A 25,280-nucleotide genomic window follows, 5' to 3' on the forward strand; every position below is an offset into this window, starting at 1 on the left:
TGCCGCCGGGGGCTCCATTCCGCCCGGGCAGCGGCGGCTACAGCCCCCCGACCCCCGCGCCTCCGCGGCGGGCGCAGACACACAATGCGGGACTAGGCGCGGCGGAGGGCCGGTGGCGAGTGGGAGGCACGGCCGGCAACTCGGCGCGGGGGGAGCCCGAGCGCCGGGCGTGGGGGCGGGGAGCGGGCGGCGCAGAAGAGCGCCCCAAGTCCCGGCGCGGGAGGAGGAGCGGGAGCCAGCCGCGGAGACGGCGCTCCTGGCGGCACCTGCGCCCGGCAGGCGGCCGGCCCTGCCCTGCCCCTGCCCGCGGCCGGGGCCCCGCACCGGTAGGTGTCCCCGATTCCCGCAGAGAGGCCTTTCCGCCGCCCGGAGAGGTGGCCGTGCGGAGCGGGCAGCGCCAAGCGCAGGGAGCGCGAGCGATGGGGGCGGTGATGGGGAAGACGGGGCGACCGGGCTGGGGGCGCTGCCAGATCCCACTTCCTCTTTGCTTTCGGTTTCGAGGCGGCTGCCCCGGTTCGAGAGCGAGCCGCGGATTAGATGGTGCGCCCGTGCTTGGATTCCCTGCGGGGGATGGGCGCACAGGGGGGCGTGTTGGGGAAGGGGGTGCACGTTGGCAACTTTCCCTGCCTGAAACAAAGGGGTGTCGGGGAGCGGCGAGGGGAAGAGGATCTCAGGCAGCAGAAGGCTGACACCCCCCCCACTCCCTCCAAGCGGAGAGCACCCGGGAGGGCTCCTCGGGAGGGCGGAGGGGGGCGCCAGTCGGGGTGGAAGGGCAGCCAGAGCTTGGGAGTGGGAATTACAGACCCTGCTGAGGCTGAGGTTGAGGACTTCCCAGAAGGGGAGGGAGCACTGCCTAAATGACCCAGCCACCTTCTCCCCAGGGTGCCTGAAAAGAAACGGGGTGATGACGGACTGCACACCTGGGCGTCCTCCCCTCCCCAGGTCCGTGACCCGGGCCCAGCCCAACCCCCTGGCTAGGGGTTCTTTGCCTGCCCTCCCTAATCTCTGGTCCTTGGTGGGAGATGCTGGGCTGGGCTGGGCAGTGTTACAGTCCTATTCCTGGCAAGGGCAGAGAGACATTGGCCTCTTTCCCAGGTGTCTTCCTTTCCCTCTTTCCATGCCCAATCGGAAACGGACCCCCTTCTCTTCCTTCCCTGGACTATGTCTCCTTTCTTTCTCCAGGGTTTCCTTGGGGGTACGTGTGGTTGCTTCAGGTATAGAGCCTGGGGTGGCCGGTTGTTCTGATGCTGCTTCAAGGCTCTCCTCCGAGGAAGAGAGCGGGACCCCAGGGAGCTGTCTGCCAGCGTAACCTTGGGGGCTGTGCTCACCAGTTCTCATGTGTTCTCAGCACCCTAGTAACAAATGAGCCGTTTCTCTGGCCGTCAGACCTGGGTCATCCGGAGGCCTGGGTTTCTCTCTTTGCTGTGCCAGGAAGAGGGGTCGGGGGAGGGCCAAACAGCCTGCCCTGGGGGTGTATGGTGTCTTTTTCTCTAGAAAACAAACAGGCCAGCTTGCCGGTCTGGCCTTATGTCTCCAGGAACAATGTGCCTCTGGCTCTGAGCCAGCTTTCATATGACCACCAGCTCTCATCCTGTGGCAGGACAGTCCTTCGGTAGGTAGCTCAGGTTTTTTCGCCCTTGCTGGAAGGCAGAGCCACCTCCGCTTGCCTGTGGAGCCAGAAGGCACCGGAGGGCCCTGGACTAGTGGCTGACTCTCCCACCTGTTCCTGTGAGTGAGCTAATGATACGAGTGGTTGGGCCAGGGGTGGGCCTGCCCGGACACTTGCTTTAGAGACATGGAAAGGCTCTGAGACTAAACTTAGCCCCCCTCCCCAAAGCATTGTGTTTGGAGACAGAGGTGGGCAACTGGGGAGACAGCTGGGGGTTAGTGGGGAGCTGGTCCTTGGAGGGAAATGACAAGCTGATTTATTTATTTGGTCACTTATAGGTATAGGAGTGAGAGAGGTTCCAGGACCAGTAAGGGGTAGCAGGAGAAAATGAAGTCCCCTGAGCTATAGATTTGTGGCCCTAGAACTTGTGGCTAAAGCCAGGTACAGGTGCTAGATCAGAGAGCACAGCCAGCGCCACTTCTAGGGACCTTTCCCCTCTAACTGGGCAGGATTGACTATCACTCAGTCTCCCATTGGGTTTATCCCAAGCTTTTTATTCCAAGCTGAGGGCGATGATATACATGAAGGCCTGACCTTTCCAGCTTCAATGGTGAGAGAATGGGCTTTTCCATGGCATATTCCTCAAATGTGCTGACCGCAAGATAGGAAAATGATACTCCCTGGACTCCCTGTTTTCAAGTGATGAAGCATGAATTTTTGCATTTATAAAGTGATTTAAGAGCCTCCAGTCCTTGAACGAAAGATGTTAAATGAGTTAGTGAGCATTATACTGTGTTTATTTCAGTTGTATCAGATTTATATATTGTTTCTAAAGGGAAAGGTGTCATTTTACAGGAAGGGGCTAAATTACAGTTTTTGTGATAGGGGAAAGCTCAGTGTTGGTTTTGAAAGTATAGTTTTTATCAGAAAAGCTCTTGCTACAGCACTTAGGCAGCGAGTGTTTTTTTCTGTCTGCCTCTGCTCTCTGGGACCCCTTAGAGCTCCTTCCTGGTGAGATTTTTCCTGGTAGACAGTGTCCAGCCAGGACATTAGTGACAGTCACCCTCCAAGCTCTGAGAAGGGTCTACAGTGATGTCATAAGGAGAGATCTAGGTAAGGGCAGTAAAGTGAAGCAGCTTGGTCTTATCAGCAGCCATATCAGATCTGGCTGTCCTTGAGGGGAGGGAAGGAATATAACCCTCCCTCCCACAGTCTGGCTGTTTTCAAATTTGTATCCCTTTACTCTCCTCCTCCTTCCCCTTCCCACCCCCAACTTATAAACAAGGTGGTTTGGGTTTTTTTTTTTTTTTTAATTGCAAGAAAATTCCTTTTAAGGTGAGAATGATTTCTGACTTGGCAAACTCTCAGCTCCCTTTGTAGCAACACCTGGCCAAGGAGGGACTATAGAAAGGGATTCTGATGTTCTGAGCAGGAAGAAATTCAGCCTTTCTGACCAGATCTGCTTATTCCACTACCACTTCTCAGAAATCAGAGGCTTTGTGTTTGAGAAGTAAAGTGTAAGCTGACTTCTTGGGGAAGGGGTAGGAGCGGGCACTGTGGGTTATGGTTTACCTTAGGGAAACTGAGTCACATTGAGAGTCAGCACCCTGGCTGCAATGTGTGTGAATGTGTGTGTTGGGGAAGTTTTCCTTTCCTGGTATTTGAGAGTGTTTAGAAGCAAGTACCCAAGTAGATCCAAAGGTTATATTTTTCCATTATAAGATAAAGATGTACTCGTAGAATTTAGGTACTGGGTATGTTTGGTTCAAGGTGTACATTGCCTCAGACTTCGAGCGGTGGGATGCTCTGTGCTGCTGTGATTGAAGGAAAAGGAAGTGGTTTTTACCCCTGGCACACACTTCCTTACATAGAGCTGAGGCTGAGTATCCATCACATTCCCAGGATAAAAAGGAGGGCCTCCTCCCTCGCCTGTGCTCACGTCCATCAGGCTGCAGGTGTGGGCTCCGACTCTCCTCCCCTCTAAGGCTGTACTTAATGTTGATATTAACATCAGTTTCCCTATGCATAAATTTAGTGGCGTTGATGTCACAGAGCAATATTGGCCCCCTGCTCCTTCAAAAGATAGTTCTGAAAGGTAACTTTCCCTCCTCTTCTGATGTTGGTGCTGCTGCCTTTGGGGACAGTCACAATCTAGTCTGCTAGCAGTTTGAGGAATAACCAAAGTTATTACCAATTCCCATTTCTGAACATCCAGCTCCCTGTTATCCTTTCTCTGCTGGCTGCCCAGTAGGGAGTTTGATATCCTTTCAAGGCTCTTAGCTCCCAAAGTGGCTGGTGTTGTAGAAGGAACAGCATCCTTGAAATTAGGGTAGTCTACACGGACAGGACTTGGGTCCTCAGATTGCACCTTCCTGCTGCTCCATCCTCCAGAAGTGTGGCAGTTTAAAGAAATAAAGACTTTGCCTGTCAATTAATGCAGGGAGATCTAATAGATAAGGGGAGAGAACACTTTCTGCCACTCCTTTGCTGCCCAGAAGCCCCTCATTCAGAACGTACTGGATTATCCACTTCTGACTGCTGTCGCAGTTAGACTTGAATGACGAATGCCTTCTAGCTGGTTCATTCATTCATTGTTTCCTTTCAGTTATTAAGAGGCACCCCTGTCACATGAGCTTCTGGAACGGTCCGTTTCCATCAGAAAGGTCACTCACCCTGAGTTTTAGTAAGGCCTTGACACCAGCTCCTCAGAGCTGGGATGCCAGCCAAGAAGGAGATTGAAGGTCCACAAAGAGGGGATTCTTTTCTGGGCTTCTAAGGGGTGATTCATGCTTCAAGATAAAATGTGTTTCCTGGGGCTCCATGGTCTCAGTTCTTGCACAGTCAGCGGTGGGACAGGCCCTGGTGCAGCAAGAAGCCCACCTTGCTGACAATAGCTATCGTTCTCTGGAGAACGTACAGGGACCTATTTTTAGCCTACTGACTACTCCCACCTCCCTTTTCCCAGCTGCCCTTGGCCAGACCCCATTTTGCTCCCGGGTCCTTAGTAGGATCTCTCTCCCTCTTGTTTCCAATCAGAAAGGCCTTTTCAAAGCCAGGAGTCAGGCACCTTCTTAAAACAAATACGGACGAGAAATATTGTCACCACTGGGCAACACAAACCACGGTTTCAGATTTGTGTCTTGTCTTGTTTTTTGGCTTGCTATAAGCAATGAAGTGACCTTCTTATACTGACCTATGGATGCCTCAAAGCTTTCATATAGCTTGTGCAATTTCTAGCACCTGGTGAGTGCTTATTAAATCACCAGCTGTGGTACTTGGATATGATCAGATACCCAGATTTCTAGGTCATTGGGCAATGATGTTGTTTGTGTGGGAGCTGATGGTTGGCAAAGGCTTCAGATATAAGGAAATCTGGGATCCCTCCCTGATTCACTCACTTATGTGACCTCGGACAGCCCATTTCAGCCTTCTGAAACTTAATTCCGCAAATGGAGCTTCAGCTGGTTTCAGTGGTCATAGCAATGACAATGACAGCCACCATTTATTGCATACTTACTATTAATTAATATCATATTAATTAATATCTGCCAGTCATTGGGCCTAGCGCAATATACATATATTTATACATATGTACACATCTGTATATGTGTAGATATATAGATGTGCATATACATATGTATATTACACAAATATACATATATTCTCTTTCTCTCACTGTAATGAGATATCTATTAAGTATCCCCATTTTACAGCTTGAAAAACTGAGGCTCTTCGAAATAAAGTGATCGCACATATTATACAGTTAGTGAGTGTCCAAACTGGGATTTGGGCTGAGATGTGTCTGGTTCTATTGTGTTCTGTAGCCTTGGATTGGGTGATGGCACAAACGATGGGGAGAGGGTAAAAGTGGAGGTGGAGGTAGTGTTAGTTAACATATAAGAAGGAGAGTTGAGCTGGGTGCAGTGGCACACACACCTGTAGTCCCAGCTACTTGGGAGGCTGAGGCAGGAGGATCACTTGAGCCCAGGAGTTTGAGACCAGCCTAGGCAACACAGAGAAACCCTGTCTCTAAAAAAACCAAAATTAATCAATAAATAAAAAGAAGGAGAGTTGATGTGGATTAAACACAGCTAGTTAAAAGGAAATGGCAGTACCAATTTTTATTTGAAAAACAGCATCCCAGGCCAGGCACCATGGCTCACACCTGTAATCCTAGCACTTTGGGAGGCCGAGGCAGGAGGATTGTTTGAGCTCAGGAGTTCGAGACCAGCCTGAGTAAGAGCAAGACCGTGTCTCTACTAAAAAAATAGAAAGAAATTAGCTGGACAACTAAAAATATATAGAAAAAATTAGCCGGGGCGTGGTGGCACACACCTGTAGTCCCAGCTACCTGGGAAGCTGAGGCAGTAGGATTGCTCAAGCCCAGGAGTCTGAGGTTGCTGTGAGCTAGGCTGATGCCACGGCACTCTATCCTGGGCAACAGAGTGAGACCCTGTCTCCAAAAAGAGAAAAAAACGAAAAGAAAAACAGCATTCCAGTGAATGTTCTGGAAGCAGAGAGAGGTCTATACCCTGCAGTGGAGAAGTAGACCAGATGGCCTGGGAGTTACTATAAGGGGAACAGGCTTTCTGCTTGGCATAGGAATGTATCTCATAAACCCCATTTCATTTTGATGCCAAAATTTTCCTCTTGCTTAACAGGCCCTTTGGGCAGCATGTTTCTTTCTCTTACCTACTGCCCCTAGTCATAGCAGCTTATCTTTGCTGGTTCTTGACTCTAGCCCTCATTCTCCAACGTAGTTTCTGGGCCTTTCCCTGCCCGTGGTTACAATCCAGCTGTGGAGACCTGATTATGACACTGGGGTCCCAGGTACACTCTGCGAAGTCTGCAAAGTACAGTAAGCATTAGACTCTCCTGTTCTTCTGAGAAAGTATTTATGGCCACTGATTTCTCCATTCAAAGGTGACCAGTGACTAGTTAATTGAGATTCATTCCTCTTTGTTTCCAGGCGTGCTAACTCTAAGCCTCTTCCATTATTTTGGGCTGTTTGTAGAAGAGGAATGAGGCTTGAGGTAGTGGCCCGGGGAGGGGAGCTGAGACATCTTTGAGAGTTAGCATGATGCTATCTAATGGAGCAGTGTGGTAAGGGCCAGGAGACTTGGGCTCTCGTCTCGCTCAGTGACTCCGGGCATGTGACATGAGTTCTTTGGCCTTTAGGCTTTTTTGCCTATAAAATAGGAATGTTAGACAAGATATTCTCTAACATCTCTTTTAGTAATAATCCTGGCTGGCCCAGTAGACTGGGTCATTCTGGCCTTTCTCAGGGAATAATTCAGCTGATCTGGAACTGTAGGAAGTCAGAGCTGGGAGAGCACAGGTGGCGTTGAAGGAGAAAGAAGCTAAATTGGAAGTTAAGGGACAAAGTCAGAGCTGGAGTAAGCCTCTTCCTGTGAAGGGGGACTGGGTGCAGTCACCCCTTTGACTGTCTCAACAGGGCAGCTGACAGGCGGTGTCTGTGCACCCTGTGCTCCATCTCCTGCACCGTGGGGAGCACCCCTTGGTCTTGTCTTAAAACTTAAACTTCACCTCCCCCTTCATCTTCTGACTGTCCCTGAGGGGAGAAGCCCCCAAGTGAAGGCAGCAATAAAGTTGTGGTTTGGGTGAATGTTTCACGTTCTGCACTTGGGCTTGGCAGACTCCAGGGCCTGGTTCAGCCCAGTCTTCTCCCCTCGCCCCCCGCCCCTGTGCCGTGCAGGTCTCCAGGACTTGAGGACTTTGGTTGGTGCTTTCTGGGTGACTCAGGCTTGGTGAGAACATACCTCCTCTGCTGCCCCAACTTGACCTGAAAGGGCAAGACCAAACCATAAACTCAGCCCAGGAGCTCAGGGCTCACGGCTTCTTTGCTCATGGACTTGGGCAATCTTCAGTTCCGTTTGAACAAAGCCATTTGTGTAAGGACCTTTGCCTTCTTTCATTCATTGGCACATCTTCTAATTTCATTTCATCATATTCAAGAATGAGTTCCCACTGAACCCCCAAATGTGTTCCCACTGAACCCCCAAACTGATATTTTCTGTCCCTGCCTGTCTTTTTCCTTAGCTCCTTTATTGCCCTACACTACTTACTTCTAATGGTGGTTACCATACCACTGGGGGGTATAGTACAGGGACAAACATTTCATTTTAATAGCTATGTTTCTAATGAGCATAAAGAAACATGATTCATTGGGATGTACTCATCGAGCAACTTAATTTTGCCTACCACTGTCCCTTTATGTTTATGCAGTGGGATTAGCTCTTTCTTTGCCCTTGGATGAAAACTCAGGACATATAACTTTTTTGGTCATTTGTAGGTGGTAGAAGGTCATGTGGTCACTTTAAGTCACAAACATAGTCTTAATTAAGTACTTAATACATCCATTCCTTTGTCACTGGACTGGGAAGGGCAAGGACATGCTCACGAGTCAGCACTGTTGTCTTCTGGCTTCCAGCTTCCTGGGCCTGGCAGGTGTCTAATGCTGATTCTCTCTTGTGGCCACATTCATGGGCTTCTCAGAGACCCCTCCCTCCCCATTCAGTTGCTGAGATGTCTCACTTCCATTGTCATGAAAACAGCAAATTATCCTCTATTCTATATCATTGCTCTTTCCTCAGCCCCTAAAATCCAGCGACTCACCTCCAGCCTCTTTCGGCTAAGGTCCTTCAGGCTCTCCGAGCCACCCTCTTAAACAAGACCTGCTCTGTCCTCATGCCAGCCCGATCTTGCACGTGGCCCACCTTAGTCCAAGGAAATCACCACACATCCTTTGGCACAGTGAACCTGCGATTGCAGGCTGACTCCCAGTGGGTGGATTTCTCAGGTGGTGGTCAGATGCCAGTCCACCCTGTTCTCCCAGTTGCAGGGAACAGATACCAAGTTTCCTGAATTGGTCCTGGTGAAGCCTCTCTCACCAGCTTTTTGGGAGGGCAAATGCTCTATGGGGGTAGAGTGAGATCACAGCACACCAACAGCAATCCCAAAATGCCTCCACAGAGATTCTCCTCTAATCCCTGCCCGTTCTGACCCTTCATACCCTCAGTGTGGGGGAGAGGTCATTGCATATCTCTTTTGAAAAAGTGCACCCTTGTTTGGTGTCACACTTGGGAGCATTATACCTGTTGTATCTCAGTGCCTTAGTTAAGACTTTTGATTTAACATCTTGTTTTATGTATATCATCAAAATCATAACTGTCACCATAAGCCCATGATTTCATGGGTATTGTTGCTTAGGGTAAGGCTGCAGTACATATTTAACTGAAAAACTGACTTAAATAAAAAGGTTAATGATGACAACTAACATTTAAGGACTTATCATGCCAGGTACTGTTTTTAGTGTGGTAAACATACTCTGTTTCACTTATTCCTCATGAGGGAGGTACTTGTATTATCTCTATTTCACAAATGAGTAAACTGAGGCAAAGAGGTTAAGCAGTTTGTCTAAGGTCACACAGTTGGTATCAGAACTGGGATTCGAATGGAAGGAATCTGACCCAAGAGTGTGTGCATTTAAACCCTTCCCCTCTGTCACTTCTCACGGGTGGCGGGCAGCCAAGCCAAGCCATGAAGGTGGTACGTGCTACCTTAGGAGGTACGTGCATTGCCTTAACCTGCTTTTCCAAACTTATTTACCCTTCTTCTATACCCTTTAGCAGAGCCTAATCCATCTGCATGGCTAAGCTGCCATGCACACACCCACTCCCCTCACAGTGTCCGCTGCCTGGAGGGCCCTCATCTGCCTTGCTGCCTATCCAGATCATTCTAAAAGTCAGAGCCATCTCTGCTGCAAAGGTGTATTTGACCAAAAGCACTTCTGCCAGGATTTTTTAACTCCTCTTGTAATTTCATCACTAAGTTGCAATAATTGTGTACTTTTACGCAAGGGTCAGTAAATGGCAGAGGGCACATACAGATCCTGATCTGTCCTTACCACTATTTGCCTGTTGCTAACTTGCACAAGACCCTTGACTGCTCTGAACTTTGGTTTTATCATCTTTAAATTGTGGGTGTGGATTAGATCCCTCTGTTTTTTGATATTCTGTGATTTTAGGTTTACCTTATTGTTCCCACGAACTTCTAAGCTCCTGAGGGCTGGAACCTTGTCTTGTATATCTTAATACATTTCTGGAATCTTTCACAAGGTTTTACACTCAGAAGGTATTTAACAGTATTAGTTGATTGGCTGTTGGGAAATACATATTTTGATAAGTCTGCTCTGGACTTGACTGACTTTTAGAAATTGCCTTCTTCTGGGTGACCACCAGCAAGGATGTTGCAGTTCTCCTTTTTTTTTTCCCCTCTCAACTCACATTTCTCTGATGTTCTTTTTTCAGCACAGGTTTATAACAAAAGTTTTGGGTCCAATCTGCTGCCTTTTTTCTTTTTTTCTTTTTTTTAGAGATGGGATCTTGCTGTATTGCCCAGGCTGGAGTATAGTGGCTATCTGCAAAGGTATATTTGACCAAAAGACATGATCATAGGGCACCATAGCCTCGAACTCCTATGCTCAAGTGATCCTCCTGCCTCATCCTACCTATAGCTGGGACCACAGGCATGTGCCACTGTGCCTGGCTATGCCTTTCTTCTTTAAGAGACCTACCATCATGCTAATAAGACCTACAGTCTTTTATCTGCAATTTCAAAATCTGAAACATTCTGACACTGAAAGTTTCCCCCCAACCCCGGCCCAACACCCCCTGAAAGTTCTTTTAAACTCGAGTGATAGCAAAACCTGATCTGGACTAACACGAGCCTATTGATGGTCTGTGCACATCACAGGGTTTGAATGCTCATAGATGTCACTGCAGAAATGTTAGTGTGTTTGATTAGGAGGTGCTGCCCCAGACCCTGTTGTGGGGATTATGTAATTTATGGTATGTGCTCTACATTACCTTTTTAATAATCTGAAAAATTCTGAATTCCAAGAGTTTTCGGATAAGGGATTATGGTGCTATTGGTGCTGGGTGTGTGGGCCAAGTCTTTGGGCTTTTCAGATATCACAGAACCTCACATGGGGCCCCACCTCATTGGCTTCTTCCTAGTTGTGGCCCTAGTTCCAATATAGCTACATCTCTGGTTTACCAATTTGATTTTTTAAAAATATCATTCATCTTGATTACTAAGGTTTTTGGCACTCTCTTAAATGTTGTGCCTGAGGCGTGTGACTCTCTTGCCTCACCTCGGGTCCTGGCCTGTGGATCAATCCCTGCATGACTCCTAAACCAAGAAGGCATTTCCTCTTCCCACTGCCATGACTCTAGAATCAACTGGTACATCCTCAGAGTGAGGGGTACCTGCTGGAGGTTTGCATTCCAGTTCAACTTGGGTGGGGCCCTGTTGCCCTTTGGCCAGGTTAGCTCATGCAAAGAGGCTTATAGACTGGTTCCTGGAAACACTTCCTGTATCTGGATGTTTTTTTGCGGCACAAATGTGCCTTGTTCTACTTTCATGTGGGAGGTGATGGAGCTACTCATTTGAGAGTCAGTTTTCGTAATTCCTATAACTGCTTTGACCAGATTTTTTTTTTTTTTTTTTTTGACACAGAGTCTTGCTCTGTTGTCTGGGCCAGAGTACCACGATATCAGCCTAGCTCACGGCAACCTCAAATTCCTGGGCTCAAGAGATCCTCCTGCCTCAGTCTCCCGAGTAGCTGGGACTACAGGTGCTCGCCACCACGCCCAGCAATTTTTTTCTATTTTTAATAGAGATGGCGTCTCACTCTTGCTCAGGCTGGTCTGGAACTCCTGAGCTCAAGCAATTCTCCGGGTTTAGCCTCCCAGAGTGCTAGGATTACAGGCGTGAGCCACTGCGCCGGGCCTGACCAGATGTTTTAAGATTTTAAAAAAGTACACGTGCACATGGAAAAACATGAAAACAATATAAAAGTGCACAATGATGGAATCTAACGTGTTCTATTGCATTTTAGTTTTTTGATGCAGCAACTGAGAAGAGCGGTGACTCGACTCAGAGTTGCCAGTGTCAGTGCAAGAGCCAGGCTAGGCAAGCCCTGTTTCCGGACCTTTCCATAGCCAGGAGGCCACTCCTCTCCTTTCTTCCCAGCTCCCAGGTGTCCTCAGGTTTCATGGAGGACACAAAATCAGCTATCCCGTTTTGATTGAAGGGCACAGTTTTTTTTTACCCTTTGTCCATGTTTAGCAGTGACGGCCATGCCTGTGGGAATTGAGGCCGCCTTGCCCCCATGATTAAATAATCAGCCCCTCTCAGAGTCTGAGCTGTAAATACTTCTGGCCCTTCCTTTTTAACCTATTGGAGGTCCTCTGGGACCATCACTTTTCTATCCCTGTTCCTGTCCATGATTCCTCACAATATAGCATTTTCCATAAATATCCTTAAGCATCCTCTTACATACTGTTTACTCATCTTCTCGTCCATTAGGGAAGATATTCCACAGACCAAGCCTGGCACCTATTTTCTTTAACTTCGTCTAAAAGACATTGAACCATGTATCATTTCCCTGGCCCCTACAGATGACTTGTGGTCTTCTACTTACTGTTGTTAGGGTGGAAAATGCTGAGATATAGTATTAATATAATTTGAATTAATCAGGGAAATGAAATTTCCCAAAGGTGCCCAGCTGCACAGTTTTTGTAAGCCCTGTAGGTTGGCCACATTGTCTGTGTACCCATCACTTAGGAACATCATGTTGATACCAGTAGAAGACTTTAGTCTGCTCTGGGAGGCCGAGGCAGGAGGACGGCTTGAGCTCAAGAGTTCAAGAACAGCCTGAGCAAGAGCAAGATCTCGTCTCGATAAAAAATAGAAATTAGCCAGGCATGGCAGTGCATACCTATAGTCCCAGGTATTCGGGAGGCTGAGGCAGGAGGATTGCTTGAGTCCAGGAGTTTGAGGTTGCAGTGAGCTATGATGGCAGCACTGCACTCTAGCTGGGGTGACGGAGTGAGACCCTGTCTCACAAAAAAAAAAAAAAAGAAAATTTCATAGATATTATGACCTACCTATATACATAAGTTTTTAGGAATCACTATAATGCCTCAAACCGTACTCTAAAGAGAAATAAAGGGAAAACTATTTAATAGTTATAATACTATGGGGGCCCAGGAAAAGTTTTCCCTTCACCCTCTGAAGATTCTATGAAAAATCAACTCACAAAAGGCAGATTAATTGGAGAAAAGGCATACATGTTTATTTAATGTGCACACAGGGAGAATCACAGAGTGATTTCCCACCCCCCAAAGGGGTTCAGAAGCTAATATACCACCCTGGTAACACAAGTTATGGGAAAGGGAAGAAGAATTCTATTGTGGGGCAATAAAGGATTACTAGGGAGAATGAATGGATCCAAGAACAGAGATTAACTTGTAAAGGGTCTGTTCAGGAGTGGTTTTCAGGTGTAGTTACATTCTTGGTCTTTTAAGGAGGGGAAGAAAAAACAGTTGGGCCTAGATCTTAGGCAGATAAAGGAACTTCAGAGAACTTGATCCTGGCTTTGGGAGAATCAGTGCTGGGGGGAAGGAGAAGGTCAGAGAGACCTTGAGATATTAGTTTCTGAGCCCCAACGATATAATATCATGTATTCTAATATGTAATTGCTTGGGCACAACCACACAGAAGACAGAAGGATGCGGTCAGATGCTTGAACTTTTACATAGACTCATTGAGAGTGTAATATCCACAAATACCTGCAAGATACAGGTATATTGTGTGGGACACTCAAAGACCAGGAGACGTGCTGCTGGGGTTAATGTGGTTTTCCAAAATGATGAACCATTCTTGGTAAAGTTCCAAAGAACATAAAGTGCAGAATCCCCTCACTTTGCATGCTAATGGCATTCCTGGACAATTCAACGTATGTTAAAACCATGCAAAAATCCCCTGTGTTTATTTCAGAAAGGGCATTAGGTTCTAGACGTAGATAATTATAAATGGACATTTCACATCTGTGATGTCCAGTGGAACGTTATAAAGTCACGTGGGAGGGTTCTTCTGTGGGCCATGTGGGGATTCCAGGTCCCCACCTCTAAGTGCCTGCAGTGCTCCCCCCTTCACCGTGGTGCTGACAGAGCTGCCCCTCACGCCCTGCCCCTCCCTGTACTAGGAGAAGGGACCAGGACCAGGAACTGGGAGACGTGTTCTGGGCCTAGGGACACCCAGGGAAGTGTCTCAGCATCTCAATGTCTCAGTATCTGGATGACCTTAGGCCAGTTACTCTGTATGCCCAAGTCCCCTCTCTGTAAAGGGGATTATGATGATACGTGTGTCCTGTCTGCCTTCGGGATTGTGGCTCACTGTGTTCCCCTCCTGCAACCCCAAGGACAGCCCAGAGCATGTGTGTGTGCCCCACTACGAATATCCCATCCACAAACTCTTCCTCGCTGTGGTTTCTCTTCAGCATTTAAACATCCTTAGCTCTCTAATCTGGAAAGAAAAGAAAGAAAGGAAGGAAGGGAGGGAGGGAGGGAAAGAAAGAGGAGAAGGGAAGAGAATAAGGAAGAAAAAAGGGAGGACACCTTCCTCACCTCTGCTTCTCCTCCAGCAGTGTTTCTCTCTCCTTTCCTAAACCAGCTAGTTTCTCATGTGTCAGTTGCATGCATTGTCTCAGTTACCTCCTTTCCCAGTCCCTCTTTCTTTTGAAAAAAAAAAAAAAAAATTTTTTTTTTGGCTGGGTGCGGTGGCTCACGCCTGTAATCCTAGCACTCTGGGAGGCTGAGGCGGGAGGATTGTTTGAGCTCAGGAGTTGAAGACCAGCCTGAGCAAGAGCAAGAGCAAGACCGCGTCTCTACTAAAAATAGAAAAAATTAGCCAGGCATGGTGGCATGTGCCTATAGTCCCAGCTACTTGGGAGGCTGAGGCAAGAGGATTCCTTGAGCCCAGGAGTTTGAGGTTGCTGTGAGCTAGGCTGAGGCCAGGGCACTCTACTCAGGGCAAGAAAGTGAGACTCTGTCTCAAAAAAAAAAAAATAAATAAATTGAGATAGGGACTTGCTATGTGGCCCAGGCTGGACTTGAACTCCTGGGCTCAAGCCATCCTCCTGCCTCGGCCTCCTGAGTAGCTGGGACTACAGGTACATCCCCCCCACTCCCCCATGCCTGGCTCACTTCTTCCTAAATGGTCATCAGTGACCTCTGTGCTGCTAAATCTTCCCAGTCGCTGTCTGACTTGCCTCTGCAGTTGACCATGGCCTTGGGCACTCTCCTGTCTCTGCTTCCCTGGGTGTCCTGAGGTCCTCTCCTGGGTGTCCTCTTGCCTCCCTGGTCCTTCCTCAGGCCCCTTCACAGTGCCTCATCCCCTGCCAGTCCCAGCTGTCACCCCCTGCACCTTCTCCCCAGCATGTTCCTCCTCTGCAGTGCCCCATCCAGCTGGGGTCTCCAACCTAGAGCTGGCTCTTCCTGCGTGTCCTGTGGGCGTCTCACACTTAGAGCCTCTGAAACACAGCTCACGATGGGTCCCGAGACTCACGCCTCTTCCCGATCTCTTCTCTTGGGCAACACCACCCAAGTCAGAAGTCTGGGTGTCATCTTCAACTCCTCTCTCCCCCTCCCCCTCCCAACAAGTCACTCACCGAGCCTGTGAATCATGCTTTCTTAGTAGTCTTCACCAATTTGTGAAGGCTGCTTGACCCTTGCTAGCATTTAGGATCACAACCCTTGATTTACTATTTGGGCTGAATTAAGGCCTTTAGAGGCCCTCAGCACTGATGATATTAAGGTCTCATAAGTAATTAAAAATAAATTAACATAATTCTAAATTATAATATAAAGCTGTATTTTTAGAAACCAGAAAATGTACATGTGTGCTGAGGCCATAAATAGCTTCTTTTTGATTCTCTCTCATTTTCTCCTCCTTAAAATAATTTTCTTTGGTTCCCCATTGTGGCTGGTGCCCCAAGCATGTGCAGTGCCAGTGGGCAATCCAGACTATATAGAATGTCAGCTTCCTTCAGCCTGGCCTGGGGCCTTTGACTTTGTGGTCTTTGCACCTATCCGGTGGCACAGAATAGGTACCCAGTAAATGTTTAATGAATGTGTGTATAATGAGATGAACTTGAAAGGGCTTGTTTAAGTAAAAAGCGCTTCAAGACTGTAAGTTATTATTAGTTTCCTGATGTTTGATGTCACAGAATTTCCAAGATTTTGTATTTCCAATATTTTAAAAACTATCAGCCCCACTGTTGTGCTTCGGCCTTCATACGCCAGCCTACATAGCATTCAGTGGTTGCACAGACAAGAGGATTTCTGAATTAATAAGTAAATGAATTTGTATAACACAATGGTTTGCCTGAGTCCCTGTAGCCCTCAGTGAGTCTCTTTAAAGACACTTCAGCTGTCTGGTTGTGCGTTATTTAAAGTGGCCACACACAGCTGTGACAGTGAACCAGAGGAAGGGGACTGTGCCTGTTTCTGGGGGCTTTACTTTGGAATTAGGTGATCGTGGTGGTGGTGGGGTGTCAAAATGGGGTATCTGCCTGCATGAGGCTTCAGAAGGGAGGAATATGGCCAGAAGGCCTACGTTAGCCAGCGTGACTGGGACTAGTAGCAGAAGTTCTGGGAAATGAAGTATCAGAAAACACTCAGAAGGCGTTGGTTTAACACGTATAGCCTGACTCATTATTACAGGCTTGTGGACAAAACATGTGTCAAAACGTTAGCAGGAAATATTAGTTAATTACATACACTAACAGACCTCAAAGTTTAACCCTGTCTTCTGGCATTAGGATGGAGATCTCCTGGAAGATTGTTGATCTTGGGAAGAGAGAGGAGTAAATCAATGGAGAAGCAAGAAAGGAAAGGGCCAAATTGGGAGAGGAACTGTTTCCATGAGGGACATTTTGGCAGGCAGAGATCCCAGAGCTGGAATTTTTGTGCCCAGTGAAGACCTCTGATGACCAATGTTGTTTTCCCTCTGCATCTGTTCCACCTGTACCCCACCCCATCCTATGGGAGGGTCCCCTTTGTTGTTTTTTCCCTTCCTCCAAACTTTTTATTCTCTAAACTATCCAAATTCACCCATTTTTAACATTTTCCCCCCACTTGCTGTATCATTTGTGTTTTCTCTCTGGATAATTTTTTTAAACTGTAAAGAGTAAGTTGCCTACATCATGGCCCTTTGTCCCTACATATTTCCTAAGAATAAGATTTTTTTTTTTTTAAGAGACAGGGTCTCCCTATGTTGCCCTAGCTGGTCTTGAAACTCCTGGCCTCAAGCAATGCTCCTGCCTCGGCCTCCCAAAGTGCTGGGATTACAGGCATGAACCACTGCGCCTGGCCAGAATAAGGATATTCTTTTACATAACCTTGAGTACATTGGCATTGATATGATATGTTATCTGCTCTGCTGGCCATATTCCAGTTTTGTCAGTTGACCCCCATGTCCTTGACAGCATCTTGCTTGTCCAATACTAGACCCCAGTCTAGGATCACACACTGCACTTAGTTGTCATTCCTTTTTAGTCTCCTTTAATCTAGAACAGTTCCTTGGCCTTTCTTTGTCTTTTATAACATTGACATTTTTAGAGACTATAGACTCCTCCCCTTTTTTAAATAGAATTTTCTTCCTTTTGGATTTGTCCGATGTTGCCGTGTGTTTAAACTCTGGGTTATACATTCCTGGCTGGAATATACGTGAGGGATGCTGCCTCCTCTTCGGTATATCACATACAGAGGCACTGGATGTCCTTCTGCACTTATGTGTGATGTTAGGTTTGAATACTCCATCAAGGTGTTGTCCGATTCCTTCACTATGTGTTTAACATTTTCCCTTTCCTACTAATAAGCAATCCGTGGGATACATCTTAAGGATATAAAGGATATAAATATCCTACTCCTCATCAATATTTTGCTTCTAGATTTTCTGGCCATCCACTTTGGGTTTCCAAGGTATTTCTGCATCCTAGCCCAAGGAGTGGGAGTTCAGAGCTCTCTAGGACAAGGTGCCTCATTTTTGAGAGGCCTCACCCATGGGGAAGAGCCTGGCTATGTTGGACCCAGCCCTGTTGAGTAACCTCATCTCCATAATTGTTTTCCTCTTCCTACTCCCACCAGAAACAACAGTTCATTCGTCATTCTCTCAACTGACATAAAAGAATGGTATTGCAGGCCGGGCGCAGTGGCTCATGCCTGTAATCCTAGCACTCTGGGAGGCCAAGGTGGGTGGGGTGGATCGCTTGAGGTCAGGAGTTCGAGACCAGCCTGAGCAAGAGCGAGACCCCGTCTCTACTAAAAGTAGAAAGAAATTATCTGGCTAACTAAAAATATATAGAAAAAATTAGCCAGGCATGGTGGCGCATGCCTGTAGTCGCAGCTACTCAGGAGGCCGAGGCAGTAGGATCGCTTAAGCCCAGGAGTTTGAGGCTGCTGTGAGCTAGGCTGACGCCACGGCACTCTAGCCCGGGAGAGGAGGGTATAAGAGGAAGGCTAGTGCCTCCCATGTGTCTTTAAGCAGTCTACAATAAATAGAGTTAGGGAGACAAGATTTGGCCTCACTGAAAGGTCAGGGACATATAAGTTGTCAATACTGTGACCCCACTGGACAACTCAACCAGAGCTGTCCCACAGCCCTGGAGAACTAGGTGCACTTAGGAGTTTGGGGGAGGAGGGATCAAGCTGGGTTAAGGAGGGTCTTTGAGTGGACATCGAAGGACAGGCAAATGCAGGTAAACACAGACGAGAGGTAAGGGCACTCCAGGTGGGGGAATCCTGTGGGCAGAAACCTGGAGGCAGGAGAATGGATGGTGTGATTGGGGGACAGCGAGTTGTGGACCAGCCTGGAAAGGGCCAACAGTTGGTGCAGGGGACAGGACCTACCACCCCCTTTCACTTGGAAAGTAGTTTGTTCAACAAAATCTTATCAAGCAGCTACCTCATACCAGGCATTTTAAAAAATAACTTTTCCAATTCTGAAAGTAACACAGGAAGTTTAGAAAAGCAGAAATATACAAGCAGCCCTCTGTATCCACAGATTCCATTTCCTCAGATTCAACCTACTGAATATTGAAAATATTTGAGAAAATATAGGAATTAAAAATAATACAAATAAAAAACCAATACAGTATAACAACTACTTACATAGCATTTACATTGTGTTAGGTATTATAAGTAATCTGGAGGTGATTTAAAGTATATGAGAGAATGTGTGTAGGTTACATGCAAACACTACACATTTTATATAAGGGACTTGAGCATCTGAGGATTTTGGTATCCATGGCGGGTGGAGACCAGTCCCCCGCGGATACTGAGGGACGACTGTATAGAGTTTTCAATAGTCTACTCTTTTATCCAGGGGTAACCATGGTGAATTTTCTTCATTTCTAAGATATTTAACTTTTATTTTTTTTTGGTGACAGCATTGCTTTGTTTCACGGACACAGTAGTCCCTCTTATCCCTCAGAGTATATTAGTAACACTTTTGAAAACATTTTATTTTGTTGGTACAATTAATTTTGTTTCCAAGCTATAACTTCTTCTGTTTTTAAATTGGGTGCTTCTTCCACAGCCTTGGTTTTTGCCACGTGTTGGGGGAGCCTTGGTTGTGTGCTCTTCTCGTCGTGTCCTGAGGTTTTCTGGTCCCCCCTCTGTGAGTGCTGATTCTGTGCACTGGAGACCCCACCACTGCTTGTGGACAGGAGCATGGCATGTGCCTGCTGGGCACTGGCAGGAGCTTGTCTGGGTGTCCCCTTGTCCCTCCACCCCAGTGTCCAGGGCATGATGGGGTGAGGGGCTGACTGGCCTGGCTGCTCCAAATCCAATAACCATCAACTCAGGGCCCCTCCTGTACCCCAGATCTGCTGGCTCCAAACTTGGAGCCCCAGAGCTGTTCCTCTGGTGGAGCGTCGAATCCACACTGCTCGGCTTTGAATCGGAGACCTGGCACTTGCTAGCACTGTGACCTTGAGGAAGCTATGTAACCTCTTTCGGTCTTATTTATAAATTCTCTTCTCTGCCTTCCTCTGGCTGGTTGAGTCTGTCCTAATGAATGTAATGGGTCCTCTGTTTCCTTTGTCAGAAGGAATGTTAATTATTTTCAGCAGTCTAATTATGTGGCTAATGAGAGACTGACTGAGATAACATTTCCTTTAATTACTCTTGCCTAACTGCAGTTTGGAGCTGTATTTTGAGCACGTTGCAAGGCTCCATGCTTTCTCAGTGGATGGAGCTGTCCAGCAAGTGGCTAAGCGAAGGGTCAGGGACGCTGGGCTTACGGCTCATGGTGGAAGTGCCTGGCGTGGCTGGGGCCAGTGCCCAGCCTAGTGTATGCCAGCCTTTCTTGTGGGCTATTTCTTAAAGGAAAGGGACAGTCCAGATTGGGTCAGGTGGAAAACAAACAGCAACCATCACGGCTCTCCCAGAACAACTCTTGTTGCTCAGTCTTTCCCCCAATGCTCCTGAACCTCAGGCTCCTCCCTCTTTGAGGGCCTGCACCCTGCTTTCCTCCCGTCAGCAACTGGAGAGTGAGTCCCTACTCAGTGTCAGATATTATGCAGGACATGGGGATGCAGAGAAGGAACACATGGATCATGCCCTTTCCTCTTTACCCAGGGAGAACTGCTGCTTTCTGCATCCTGCCCTTACCCCCTCCCCCGCTTTATCTTATCTGGCGGCCTCCCTGTGGTTCTGGTGTGGTGTCTTTCAAGAACGGGCCTTGACCTTTCAAGGTGCATTCCCTTGGAAGGCAGCTCTCCCAAGCCCTGGGGGTAGCTTACGTGAGATTGTGTGGTATGATAACCTATTGTCAACTGTAGGTGGCCTATTGCCTTAGGTAAATCAAGTCCCTCTCATGATTGTCCACACATCCCCATCTCTCATGAGTGGAGTAAGGGTAAAAAGCACTGGTAAAGACCTTGGCCCTCCTATTTTCTAGCTGTGGCTGTAAGCAAGACCCTTAACCTCTTTGAGCGTCACTTGCCTCCTGAGTAAGTCAGGGTTGATGCCTGCCTGATAGACTTGTGGAAGGCACTGAGGAGATGGCCCGAGTGGAAGCTACCTGGCACATAGAAGGCCAAGAACAGGGCCGGGCGCGGTGGCTCACACCTGTAATCCTGGCACTCTGGGAGGCCGAGGCGGGTGGATCGCTCAAGGTCAGGAGTTCGAGACCAGCCTGAGCAAGAGTGAGACCCCGTCTCTACTAAAAATAGAAAGAAATTATCTGGCCAACTAAAAATAAAAAATTATTAGCCGGGCATGGTGGCGCATGCCTGTAGTCCCAGCTACTTGGGAGGCTGAGGCAGAAGGATTGCTTAAGCCCAGGAGTTTGAGGTTGCTGTGAGTTGTTGTGAGCTAGGCTGACGCCACGGCACTCACTCTAGCCCGGGCAACAGAGCGAGACTGTGTCTCAAAAAAAAAAAAAAATAAGGCCAAGAATAAACAGTGTGGGATTTTTAAACACTCCAAGCAGCACCTCCTAATCTGAGTTGTAGCCAGAGATCCAAGGGCTAGCCTCATTCACCCAATAGCCAGGGCCCTCTCCTGGCCTCTTGGACGTAAGTCACTCTTCAGACGGTAGATAGTGACTTTCATGAACAAGGCTTAACCCTCCCCTCTTCCTCACAATGGCAGCCTTATTTAACTAGGCCTGAGCCTGAGGGTGAGAGGGAGGGCAGGTGTGTCTGTTCAGAAGGAAAGGATTTCCAAGAGCATGGAAATGGAGCTCAACTTTAGGTCTAAGTGCTGGTGGCCTTCTGGTCACCCTTGGTAAGTTCTAAAGCAGGGCTATCCAATGGAACATTCTGTGTTGATGAAAATGCTCTATATCTGGACTACCCAGTATGGTAGACACTAGCCACATGTCGCTATTGAGCACTTGAAATGTGGATAGTGCAACTGAGAAACTGAAGTTTTTACTTTATTCACCTTTAGTTCATTAAAATTTAAATTTAAATAGCCACATGTGGCTAGTGGCTATCAAATTGGATAGTGCAGTTCTGAAATTTGTAAAAAAAAAAATCTGTTTGTTGCGCTACCAATTCTTGGCTGTGTTTTGTCACTAGCTGTCATGAGTCCTGTTTGCAGAAGATTGTCAGGGTATGCCAAGTTGCTGGCAAGGTCAGGCGAATCATCTTCTCTACCAATCAGGGGGAAATTGCAAAGTCTGGGCAGCAATCATATCTCACTGTGGCTATGTGGTCTGTCTTTTGGGGAGTAGATTGGCAGTGGTTGATTGGCGTGGTGGTGTGCACTTATAGTCCTGGCTGAGGTGAGAGGATCCCTTGAGCTCAGGAGTTTGAGGCTGCAGTGAGCTATGATCACACCACTGCACTCCACCCTGGGAGACAGAGTGAGACCCTGTCTCATTCATTCATTCATTCATTCATAAATAAATAAATAATGCATGCAGCCAATGGTTCTAGTTTGTTAATACCCTTTGCTTTCACTAAGTGGGAAAACTCATTGCTTGGCAGGCAGTGTTGGGGCTCTCAAATCTAAATGTAGAGGGTTTCTCAAGGGTCATCCTTAACAGCTGGATCCAGGATTCATATAGATACCCTTGGATTTGGTGTTTGTCTCTCTCTCTTTCTCTCAGACTGCTTCCACTCTCACCCTGTCAACTTCAGACTTACATCCTTACAGCTCCAAGTCCACTGACAAAAGAGTGGTCAGCTCTTTTCTGGTCATTCCCATGAAAGTCCCAGGATGAGCTCTGATTGGAGCACACGTCCATCCCTGAGTCACGGAGCCAGGGGACTGTGGTGCCGTGGTTGCTGGGCTGGGGTCGCTGTGCACCCCTGCAGGCGGGGATCAGCGGCAGCGAAGGCACAGACTCCAGCTACTCTGGCCTTGCTGTTCCTCAAACCTGTTTAGCCTTCTCCTACTTCGGGGTCTTTTTACTTACCATTCCCTCTGCTTGGAATGCTTTTTCCACAGTTCTCTGCATGGCTTCTTCTCATCTTTTCTGACCCAGGCCCAAATGCTACCTCCTTAACTCGCCCTCCAGCATCCACTTTCTTTCTGTGCCCCACCAGGCCTTTCCACATCTTCATGGCAGAATATCGGCATGATATCAGCAATTGCGGTGTGTGTTGGCTTACTCATTGTCTGTTTCCCATCACCCCAGGGGGCAGGGGTGTCATCCTCTTCACACGAGTCCAGTGCCTGGCCTTCAGCAGGTACGCAAACATTTGTCGACTACTGTGATACAAGACCTTGAATAAACAAGCCAGCTACCACAGGCCTTGCTGGTTGTTTAGAAATCTCTGGGGTGGCTTGGCTCTGCAAGACTGTGAAAAACAGAGCCTGGTGTCACTGCCTTCTGAGAGACCTGCTGGGCTTCTCTCCACCTGCAGTGTCCCCACTGCCCCTGAAGGCACAGTGTGTGGGGTAACCTGTGGGACACCCTAAGGACGTGGGCAGTGATGGGGAGAACCCAGATAAACCCCGGGTCACTTCACCAGTGAGGCTGTGAGGCCACTGCCTTTTCTTTCCCAGCCCATAGGAGGCTTGCTGTTGTCATGTGAGGAGGATTCTCAGGCGCCTCGGCTGCTGCCTGACGGGATCTGCAGAGGGGACTATTGATGAAGGCGGTGAGGCGGCTCTTTACAGTAACACATGCCTCTCTCTGGGACAGCGGCCAGGTAGCTAATTAGAGAGCCCAGCAGCTGTCCAGCCTCTCAGCAGAGCAGCAGCTACCCAGGCAGGGCTGGGGGGGAGGGAGAGGAAAGGGGCATGGGGCCAGAGACCACCCTCCACGTGTCAGATTTGAGTGAGCAGGGTTGCTTAGAGGGGCACATTGGGAGGAGTGTGTGAACTAGAGAGGGCTGGATGGTTGGGAGGATGAGAGGAGAGGAGGGTGGCAGGATGAGGTAGCCTCCAAGTGAGACAGAAGACAGGGGTGAGATGTCAGGCATGCGGGGCAATACAGATTGGATGTCCTGCACGAGGGGGCACAGAGTGGAAGGACAGGGCGCAGGGGGTGGGGCTGGCTCCCCCTCCACCCACTCTCCTTATGCCAGTCAGCACTCTCCTAGCATCCCAGGAGGAACTGGCCAGACACATCCTTTCCTTAGGGGGATTTGGAATACCAACTGCATCTGCAGCTGAGCTGAGCGTGGTCACTCCTTGGTCTGGGAAGTTGCCAGATCCATTTGTGTTCAGGGCTGGGCTTACAGGATAAGTAAAAGCAGTTGTTCTGGGTCATGTGGGAAGAACTGGGGGCCTTGATTAAGCAGAGGGACCCCCCAGTGGGTCCCGGGGCATCTTCTCTTTACTTTGTGGGCTCCTGGGTGGGGGAGTGTGGTGTAAAGTGAAATATGTTTGGTATTTGTCCTGGGTCCCTGTCACAGAGCTCCTAAAACCCTCGGGATTTCTTTTTTTTTTTTTTTTTTTTTGAGACAGAGTCTCGCTGTGTTGCCCGGGCTAGAGTGAGTGCCATGGCGTCAGCCTAGCTCACAGCAACCTCAAACTCCTGGGCTTAAGTGATCCTACTGCCTCAGCCTCCCCAGTAGCTGGGACTACAGGCATGTGCCACCATGCCCGGCTAATTTTTTTTTTCTATGATCATACCTGAGTTTATGCTAATGAGATGACTTAGGGTGGGGCCCCTAGATAGCCTCAGGATGGGGCCAGTCACCAGCAGGACCACATGATTAGAGGATCAGAGTGTGGGAACTTTCAGCCCCACCCACTGACCTCCAGGAAGCTATATAAATACTCCTGAGGAAGGTTTGATGAGCTGCTGGCCTGCTGAACAGGTGGAGGTGCTGGTGTGCCCTGCCCCCGCACCTCTGTCCTGTCCACCTCTTCATCTGGCTGTTCACTTGCATCCTTTATAATAAGCTGATAAAGGTAAGTGTTTCCTTGAGTCTGTGAGCTATCCTAGCAAATTACTTGAGCCCAAGGAGGGTGTCTTTGGATCCCTGGTCTGTAGGCTGGAGGTCAGGAGTGTAGGTGACAAACTACTGCTTATGATTGGCATCTGAAGTGGGGATAGTCTTGCAGGTCTGAGCCTTCAAAATGTGGCATCTGATGCTACCTAGGGATAGGTACTTTCAGAGTTGAAATGAATTTGGGATACCCAGTTAATGTCTGCTGGAGACTTGCTTAGCATATGGGGAAAACCCACATCTGGTCACAGAAGTGTTCTGTGTTGCATGTGAGAGTAGTAGGAAAAGACTGTTTTTTTCCTTCACAGGGTGATTTGGGGAGGGTTAAGGCAGAGGAGTATGGGCAAAAGGGGGCTAGTGTTTGCCTGCATGCTTAGGTTCCAGGCCATGGGGCTGGCGGGGTGGGGGTCAGGGTAGATTTGGTTTTTAGGTTCCAGTCAGAAAAGCAGACTCAAACCTGCAAGCCCAGCTTACTCTAAATAGTTACCGGGGAGGAGAGAAAATGATGCAGAGGGAATTTCCTGCCAGCAGCTGCTGGTTAAACCTCTTTGGGAAATGAATCCTACGTGCATGAAAACTGGATGTGCATTTTGAGAGTGCCAGCACATTGTAGAAATAACAGAATAGGCATTGTTATTCTCTGACCTGAACCTGGGCTTGGCCCCTTGCCCATGTAGGAGCCTACAGTGTCTCAGGTTGCCTGGGTAGCTCTGTTCCTGCCCCAGCCCTCCCTGTAAAGGAGGTGTGACACTGGACATGTGTTCTGTATCGTCCAGACCCAAGCCACCCACTCTGTCTCTCCGCACCTCTCTGTTCCCGTGTCATGGTTCTTGGAGATGTCATGGTTCTTGGAGGAAGGAGAACAAGCACTCCTTGTTTTCCTCG

General features: G+C 48.2%; 1 protein-coding gene across 1 annotated transcript in view; it reads left to right on the forward strand.

Annotated features, from left to right (window-relative positions):
- The first annotated feature begins 235 nt into the window (after positions 1 to 235).
- TMEM229B (transmembrane protein 229B) overlaps positions 236 to 25,280 on the forward strand; it is a 40,243-nt gene continuing 15,198 nt past the window's right edge. Inside the window, exon 1 of the mRNA XM_045565347.1 lies at positions 236 to 326. The gene's annotated coding sequence lies outside the window, so the exon portion shown is untranslated. The remainder of the gene's footprint in view (positions 327 to 25,280) is intronic.

Source organism: Lemur catta, chromosome 1, assembly GCF_020740605.2.
Source record: "Lemur catta isolate mLemCat1 chromosome 1, mLemCat1.pri, whole genome shotgun sequence".
NCBI classification, from domain to species: Eukaryota; Metazoa; Chordata; class Mammalia; order Primates; family Lemuridae; genus Lemur; species Lemur catta.